The sequence below is a fragment of the Manis javanica genome, chromosome 12 (assembly GCF_040802235.1).
Source record: "Manis javanica isolate MJ-LG chromosome 12, MJ_LKY, whole genome shotgun sequence".
In the NCBI taxonomy this organism is placed as follows: Eukaryota; Metazoa; Chordata; class Mammalia; order Pholidota; family Manidae; genus Manis; species Manis javanica.
The window spans coordinates 17602293-17611011 of record NC_133167.1 but is presented as its reverse complement, the minus strand read 5'-3'; the positions used below and the strand labels follow the sequence as shown (position 1 = coordinate 17611011).

The following is an 8719-nucleotide window of genomic DNA, read 5'->3' as shown; positions in this document are numbered from 1 at the left end:
ACCAGGGGGCATAAACAATGGAGAGTCACTGTCTCACAGTTCTGGAGATTGCAAGTCCCAGGGCAGGATGTCCGCAGGCTTGGTCCCTTCTGCAGGCTGCAAGGTGATCTGCCGGCTGTCTTTGTCATTCCTTGCCTTGTAGATGCATCACTTCAGTCTCTGCCTTCATTTTCACATAACATTCTCCTTGTGTGCATGTGTTTGTGTCCAAATTTCCCCTTTTTATAAGAGTACCAGTTGCATTGGAGTACGGCTCCGTCTGTAATGACCTCATCTTAACTAATTACCACTGCAACAACCCTATTTCCAAATAGGCCCCATTCTGATGCTCTGGGGGTTAGGACATCAACATATGAATTTGGGGGGACACAATGCAGCCCACAACATCCTCTAACCATACCCTTCCTTGCCCCTTAGAGTGCGGCTCCAGCCACACTGGCCTCCTTGCTCCACTCCTGCCTTAAGGCATTGCTGTCAATGCTTGCTCTTCTCTGAATGCTCTTCCACGGATACCTGCAGGTAACTCCATCACCTCCTCCAAGTGTTTGCTCAGAGCTGCCTTCTCCCTGAGGCCCACTCTGTCCACCTAGTCACAGTTGCATCTCCCTAATGTTCCTGATGTCCCTTTCTATGTTTTATTTTAAATATTTTTCTATTCCCATAGTGGTTATTACTTTCAACATACTATATAATCTGCTTATTACATACAGTATTGTTCACTGTCACTTTCCAATCTAGATTATAGGTTCACGAGGACAGAGATCCTTACCTATTTTGATTACTGTATCCCAATTTTCTAAAAGAGAGCTTGGCAATTAGGATGCAATAAAAAGCTGTTGAAGAAAGAAAAACAAAGGAAAGAAAGATGGATTATATTTCTAGAGGCTGGGAGACCCACTAATGACATGCCTTCTGTTTATGTCACCTCCAGACCCTGGGAAATAACACTGGAGGGAAAGTTGATTCCATCACTACTGTAAGAAATGACTTTGCTATACTGACAACACCTGAGATCAAGCAAGGGCAAAAAAATAATTTACTCCTGGTGACCAGGGGCTGTAGTTGCAAGATGATTCCAGGAGATGGCAGCATTACCTTCAAATCAAACCCAACAAGAGTAGAGGGGAGTGAATTAATCAAGTTGAAAATAATCTCCACCCGCCAGAAGCCAGGTTAGACAGCCAACAACTAGAACTTAACACCACCGTTTAAGGTTTGCAAACCCTTTCACATACATTCATTCTCCCCTTAAATTCCTCCCAGATGAGAGTTTAGCAATTGCCCAAGCATAAGGAGATGTTTGAGATGACCCATGTAGTCATACGCTAATCAGCGTGTCACAGGCTTCGAGCCCTTAGTAATCCTATCCCTGTGGTCATTCTTCCACAGCTCTTCCTCCACACTTCCACACTGGTTCTCAGTCCCTTTGTGTGAACCCAGACTTTCAAATACAGTACATTTGGATACTCCCAGCAAAGCAAGTAAAAGGTATATTTCAGAGAACTGAAAATCTTTTCACAGTTCTCATATAGCTAACGCTTTGGTCCTCCAGCTCTGCCTTAATCAGCTCAGGCTGTTATCACAACATACAGTAGACTTGGTGGCTTAAACAACAGGTATTTATTTCTCCCAGTTCTGGAGGCTGGAAGTCTGAAATCAGGGGGCCGGCCTGGTTCCTGGTGAGGGCTCCCTTCCTGGCTTGCAGACGGCTGCCTTCTCGCTGTGTCCTCACGTGGTAGAGAGAAAGAGCTGTGGTCGCTTCCTCTTCTTAGAAAGACACTAATCCCATTAGGGAGGCCTTACCCCATAATTTCATTTAAATTGCCTCCCAAAGACACCACTTCCAAATACTGCCACATTGAAGGTTAGAACTTCAGCATGTGAGCCCGAGGGGACACGGTCTTGTCCATAATAAGCACCATGTCTCAGTTTGAGCAGAATGACTTCCTTCCCTGATAGCCGTCTCTTACGCACTTCTGTGTCTAATGCCGCCTTGCTTGCTTTCTCTTACACAAAGCTGATGGCACTGAGCTCTGTCCTATGTGGACCAACTAGCACATGATCTACACTGTCTGCCGGACACAGCTGCCAAAGTAGTATCCTTAGCTACAGTAAAAATAACCTGCACAAATGGCTACCTGGGGGTAGAGGGGTTGAAGACAGGAACTGGACAGATGGGAAACAGGTGGGAAGATTTTTCATTAAAAGTTTTTAATATTTTTTATTTTTGAAACACATGAAGCAGTTCCTGTTACAAATGTTAAATGTAAAATATAACCTTAAAATGTTAAAAAAAAAAAAAAGCTAACAACTTAAGCATTAAGTTGGAAAGTGTGTGGTCCTGCAGACAACCCTCCTTTAACCATGGTGCCTTGAGGTTGTATGTCTTCTGGGTACCCTGTCTCAACTTCCACCCAGAGCCAAAAAGGCCTTCAGCCAATTCCAGGAAGCATCTTCCTCTAGTTCTAGACTTCCCCTGGTCTCTTAGTTCTCTCCACTCCAGACCCTTTACTCCAAATCAGCTCACTCTGGACTTTCTTGGTCCTTGTGTTTTCATGTCACTGGTCTGTCTAGATACCTACACTCACTCAATTCCTCTAAAGCAATCCAGGGTGTCCTGTTCTTCCCTCATCTCCCACTTGGCCCTCTCTGTTTTGTTTCTACATGTAATCCCAAATAACTCCACAAAGTGCTCCCCCACTTTCTAGGCACCAAAGAAAGCTCAGTCCTGGGTTTTAATCTCACCCTGGCAATGAATTCTCATTGACTTGCATTGACTAGTAAAATCCACCTATTTGCCTGGAAATGTTCCCATTTTTGTTCACGTCAAATAGGCCCTTCATTTGTACTTGAACATCTCCAGCTTTCTGCTGAAATTACCTCCCCTAGTCCCAATGCCACAGACCCAGTCATCCTGCAGATGAGTTTCTTTGGCTCATAGGGTTAATTTCTTTGTTTGCTCTTCGAAGTTAGAATTGCTTTTCAATTTTTTTAAATTTAGACTTTTTTATGTTTAAAATTTTTTTTGAATTTCTATGCTCTCTTTTAAGTTTGGAAGGTCTGGCGGTACTGAGCCCAGGACGAAAATCAGCTAAAACCAGTACAGGGAAGAGATCGTAGAAATAGAGCCACACTCACACCATCATTTGATTTTCAACTAAAGTGCCAATGAGGAAAGAAAAGTTGTGTCAACAAAATGGTGCTGAAATAACTAGATATGGGAAAAATATGAACCTTGACCTCTACCTCACATACAAACATTATTTTGAGATGAATCATAAGCCTAAATACAAAAGCTAAAACTATAAAGCTTTTAAAGAAAAATGAGGATGAATCTACATGACTTAGGGATAAACAAAAAAAAGTCTCTCAAACAAATCAAAGAATGCAGAAACCATTAAAAAAATTTTTGATAAATTACACTTCATTAAAATATAAAAACCCTGCTCATCAAAAGATACCATTAAGATAGGATGGGAGGGGAGGGAAGGAGAAGGGGATTGAGGGGTATTATGATTGGCACACATGGTGTGGGGGAGGATCACGGGGAAAACAGTGTAGCACAGAGAAGGCAAATAGTGACTCTGCGGCATCTTAGTACACTGATGGGCAGTGACTGCATTGGGGTATGGGGGGGACATGATAACGTGGGTGAATGTAGTAACCACATTGTTTTCATGTGAAACCTTCAGAAGAGCATATATCGATAATACCTTAGTAAAAAAAATAAAATAAAATAAATTTTTTAAAAAGATGCCATTAAGAAAAGGAATAGACAAGCCACCATCTGGAAGAAAACTATTGTAAATCACATATGTGACAAAAAACTGGCATCCAGGGTATATAAGAACTCCAACAAAAATTAAAATAATGCAAAACCAAAAAAAGGGACAAACGATTTGAACAGACTTCACAAAAGAAGATATACAAGTGACCAATACATACATGAAAAAGCGTTCAACATCATTGGTCATCAGGAAAATGCAATTAAAACCACAAAGGAAATACCACTTGAACCATCAATATCATGACTAAAAAAGAATGATAATATCAAGTGCTGGTGAGTATATGGAGCAATGAGAACTCACACACGATTGGTGGGAATGTAAAATGGTGTAACCACTTTGGTAAAAGGTCTAGCAGTTTCTTATAACCCTAAACATACTCCTACTCTATAATTCAGCAATTCCACTTCTAGGAATATACTCAAAAGAAATGAAAATATACAGTCACAAAAACATTTGTACAAAAATACTAATAGATTTATTCATAATAGCCAAAAACCAAAAACAGATCAGGTATCCATACATAGGAGGATGGATGGAGAAACTGACCTATTCATACAATAGAATACTTCTCAGCAATAAAAAGAAATGAACTACTGACACACTGAGCAATATGGAAGTATCTCTCAAACTCTAAACTGAGTGAAAGGAGTCTAACATAAAAGAGTTCGTACTGTGTGATGCCACTTTTATAAAGTTCTAGAACAGGAAAAAAACTAATCTGTGATGGAAAATAATCAGAACAGTGGTTACTTTGTTTGGGGGTGAAAGCAGAGACAAACTGGGGAAGCACATGAGGGGAGTTTTAGAGATAATGATAAAGTTTTCTACATTGATGGGAGTTGGGATTATATAGGAGCATGTGTCTGTCAAAACTTAGTGAATATGCACTGACGATCTGTGCGTTTTGTGGTATACAAATTTTACATAAAAGAAAAACTATAAACAAATACTTATCTCTAGTTAATTTTGTACATATTGATGTGCTTAGGAAGAAGTATACTGCTGTCTACAGTTTACTCTGAAACACATATGAGAGTAAAATGGATTAATGAATATAGGGGTGGCCAGATGCATAGATACGGGATACAGCAAGTAAAATGTTAATAGTAGGATCTAGGCAGTAGGTATACAGATACACACTGCAAAATCTTTTTAGTTTCAATATGTGAAATTTTTCACAATAAAGTGTTGATGAGAACAATTAGCTGGCACTCAGGTCTTGGCTGGCTGCTTTAAACAGGGTGTACACCCGCCAGTTTGCCACATTCCCTACCCTATTGCATTGTGCCTACATTGCTTCACTCACTTATATTACTTGCAACCTTGGTGCAGGGATGTTTTGTCCAGGACTTCCTAGGACATACACCATATCCTAATGGTTGTTAAATATATCCTTGGGAGAGGCAGAATAGCATTGTACCAATCCCGCACTTAACCAGTTCTGTGATGTTGGGCAAATTAATTCACCTCCGAGCCTCAGTTTCTTCATCTGTAGAATGAAATGAAACAGTGAATGCAAAGTTTCTAGCACACAGCAGGCACCAGGTACATGTGACTATTATTACATAGCTTAATATATTGACTTTGTAAATGTCAACAGATAGAAGGATGACTGATCTTCACAGTAAGAAACTCTATAGACTTTAGACTCACAGGGAAATTTTCCTAGAAATTGCCCTATTTGCTTTCACTGAATTTCCTCTCACATAGGAAAGGCTATCTTTCTTTATTCAACAGATGTTTAACAAGCGTCTACTATCACAGATACCACCCCGGTAAGCTAAGCACAGTCTCTGCTATAGAGAATTCAATAGGGTAACTGCAATAATGAACAAACACTCAAGTTGTAGGGGTGGCAAGGAAAGTGTCAAGGAAGAAGAAACACTTGAGTTGGGTCTTGCAGAATGGATAGGAGTTTTCAAGGTAGACCTGGGGAAGGAGGGCTGTCCAGGTGGAAAGAGCAACATACGCAATGCATTGAGCAATAAAAAAGCAATGGGATGCTCAAACTTGACACATAGTATGCATTATTACAACCCAGAGAAGGCAGGAGACAAGACTAGAGAGGGAAGTAGTGACCAAATGGTGCCATTTGTCATACTACAAAGTTTGGGTTTTGTACTTCATATAAAGAGCCACTGGCACTTTTAAGAAAATCCTTCTACAGCAGAGCAGGGTGAGATTTACAGGAGAGAGACCTGGGGCAGGGAGACTGGCTGAGTTCCAGGCTTCCTGCTGCTCAGAAAAATTGCCTGGGACACTTGTTAAGCATACAGATTCTAGGGCCCCATGCCAGGCCTCTTGAATCAGCGTCTAGGAGGGGGCCTGGCAGTCTAGATGATTAACAAGCACCCCAGGTTTTCCAACAAGCTTGGGAAACACTGAGTCCAGGAGATCATACCCACAACTCTCTGAAAAGGAATAAAGGCCTGAACTGAGGCTTTTAGGGAAGCAGAGAGGGGGCGTATTAAAGCATGATTTAGAAGAAAGAATCTGCATAATGTGAGAGTGATGATTTCCTGGCATGACTGTGTAGATGACTGTACCATTTACCAAGATAAGGAATACAGGAGAAAGGTCAGGCCTAGGGAGAGGAGGTGATGACTTCTTCTTGTCCAGGATGAATCAGCATCTTGATAGCCAACACTGTCTTGGTGGTGGTAAAAGCCATGGCTGGCTGAGGTCACCCAAGGAAAGACTATGGCGTGAGAAAGCAGGAGGGCAATAGCTCTCAAATGCATTTATTTTCTCTTGTGCTTCTCACACAAATCTGTAACACACAAATCTTGGATGTCTCACATCTTCCAACCATGTTAAATTGTAATCAGTACAATAAATTACATGCATAAAGTTTGGAAATAGACAAACAGAAATCTAAACATTCCCTAGGTTTCCAAAACCCAGATGCATGACAGAGTCAAGCTGCCTCCTGCTTTTGACTTAAGCCAAGAATAGAGCTGATGGGTGATATTGACAAGCCCCAGAGGAAACTCCATCTCTCATATATTTATCCCTTTGTCCCCTTGATGCTCTTTAAGGAATAAATACTTTCCCTTTAGCTTGTCCCCCTAAAAATATGGAAACAGCATAAAGAATATACTAGTTGTCAGAATACCTAGGTTAAAGGCACATGAAGTTAGGTGACTTAAACTCCCAGAACCTCTTTTTCCTCTTGTGTAAAATAAAGATAATAATAACTGCTATAAAAAACAAATGAGAAAACACATGTTAAAACATGTCAAAACTCTGCTCAGGGCTATAAAGGGTAGACACCCACTTCTACTAGCTTAAGTTGAAGGAGGGTTTATGGAAATGATATAACAAGCTATCTTGCCAACTCGCAAGAACAGGAAGTGAAGTACAGTTTGTCACTTAGGGATTGGAGCTGAAAGCCTGACATTATTCCTACTGAGGCATTCTCGTGGAGTCCCTATGGCCTCCTCTCTCTGCTGCTTTGTGCAGGTCCACACAGTCCCACGTGGCAGACACTTCCGTTGTCTATCTGCTACCCATTCCCCTTCCTTCCTCAACAGAGGACCTCAGGTTGATGAGGATGCTGAAAGCCAGTTATGACAATCTATTGTCCACTGTCCCAGCCTCCTTTATGTCGTGGTAGCCATGTATGTGGTTCTGGCAAATGAGGCTTCAGAAGACTGCTGAGAACTCTGGCAAAGTTTGATTTTCCTGACAAAAGGGAAAGATGCTCCTTCGCACCACCTCTTCCTTTTACTTCCTTTTGGTTGGGATAGCTAGATTTTCAGCAGCCATCATGGGGCCATAAGGAAAAGGCCAAAAGAATCACAAGAGGTAGTTGACCCTTGGACATCATTAAGCCCCAAACCAACACTAACAGACATTAGGTAAAAATGACAACCACAAAATTTCCACTGTTTTTAAGCCACTATGAGTTAAGTTCTTTTTTTTTTTTTCACCTACTAGTCCTGCAGCACAATTTTAATAAAGAAGTTTTACTGATATTTGGACAATTTATAGGATGTGGGCAGAAATACATCAAGAGTGATTGTTAAGTGGCCACTCTTTTAAATCAGGAGCTATAATCTTTGACCCATTGCTCAATCCATTTCAGTATCTGATCGATGTTATCCTCTAGGTCTTCTGGTTTACTGCTGGGCAGCTGATGCACTATTTCTTCCTTGCAGGATACTAATGCTTCTTGATAAAGAACTTGAAAGATTTCACACTGAATATTGTCATTTAGTTTCTTCTCATTATAACCCCTTGTTTCAAGTCTTTTGTACAGTACAGTGTTATCTGTTTTCAGCACAAAAACTATATGAAACCAGCATTCGGGGACGAAATCACAACCATGGTAGTCAACAATAACTCCACCTTCACTCATCTGGTTTTCTAAGTCATCAACTACTCTATCTTCATCTAAAATGGGACAATCATACTCTTAATCATTGCCGTCATATAACTGCCCTTCTCGAGTTAAATCACCCACATTAATGTGTTTCAGTCCTGATCTCAATGCAAGTTCCTGGCCTAACATGGTTTTTCCAACCCCCAGTGTACCTGGCTTTCTAGAACATGCTTCCATCTCAGTGTCAAGGCCAGGACGCAGGTTGGGTCCACGCTTTGGGTCAAACAGTGTGCTGAGTTAAGTTCTTTTTACTTATAGCTGAGGGCATTCTTGACTGCTAATACTGTCTTCTAACTTGAGATTTACCAAACTTGAATCATCCTTAAACCATCTGAAGCATTTTTGCCATGTGTACTCAAGTACAATGTTCTTTAAATCAATTCACTTTTGTTAACTTAAATATCTATTTTAGACTTGTGGCTCACATGTGTGAAGGTGTTTTTTCCTAATTGCCACTAAAATAAATATGCCACAACTAAAATTAAGACAAGTTTCCAAATTGGTGAACACATACACCTTTCAGGAAGATGGTGTACTCCAGCTCCCC

General features: G+C 40.8%; 1 pseudogene; it reads right to left on the bottom strand.

The window, feature by feature from the left end:
* Positions 1-7833: 7833 nt before the first annotated feature.
* LOC108387360 (adenylate kinase isoenzyme 6-like) lies at positions 7834-8349 on the bottom strand (annotated as a pseudogene).
* Positions 8350-8719: the final 370 nt, after the last annotated feature.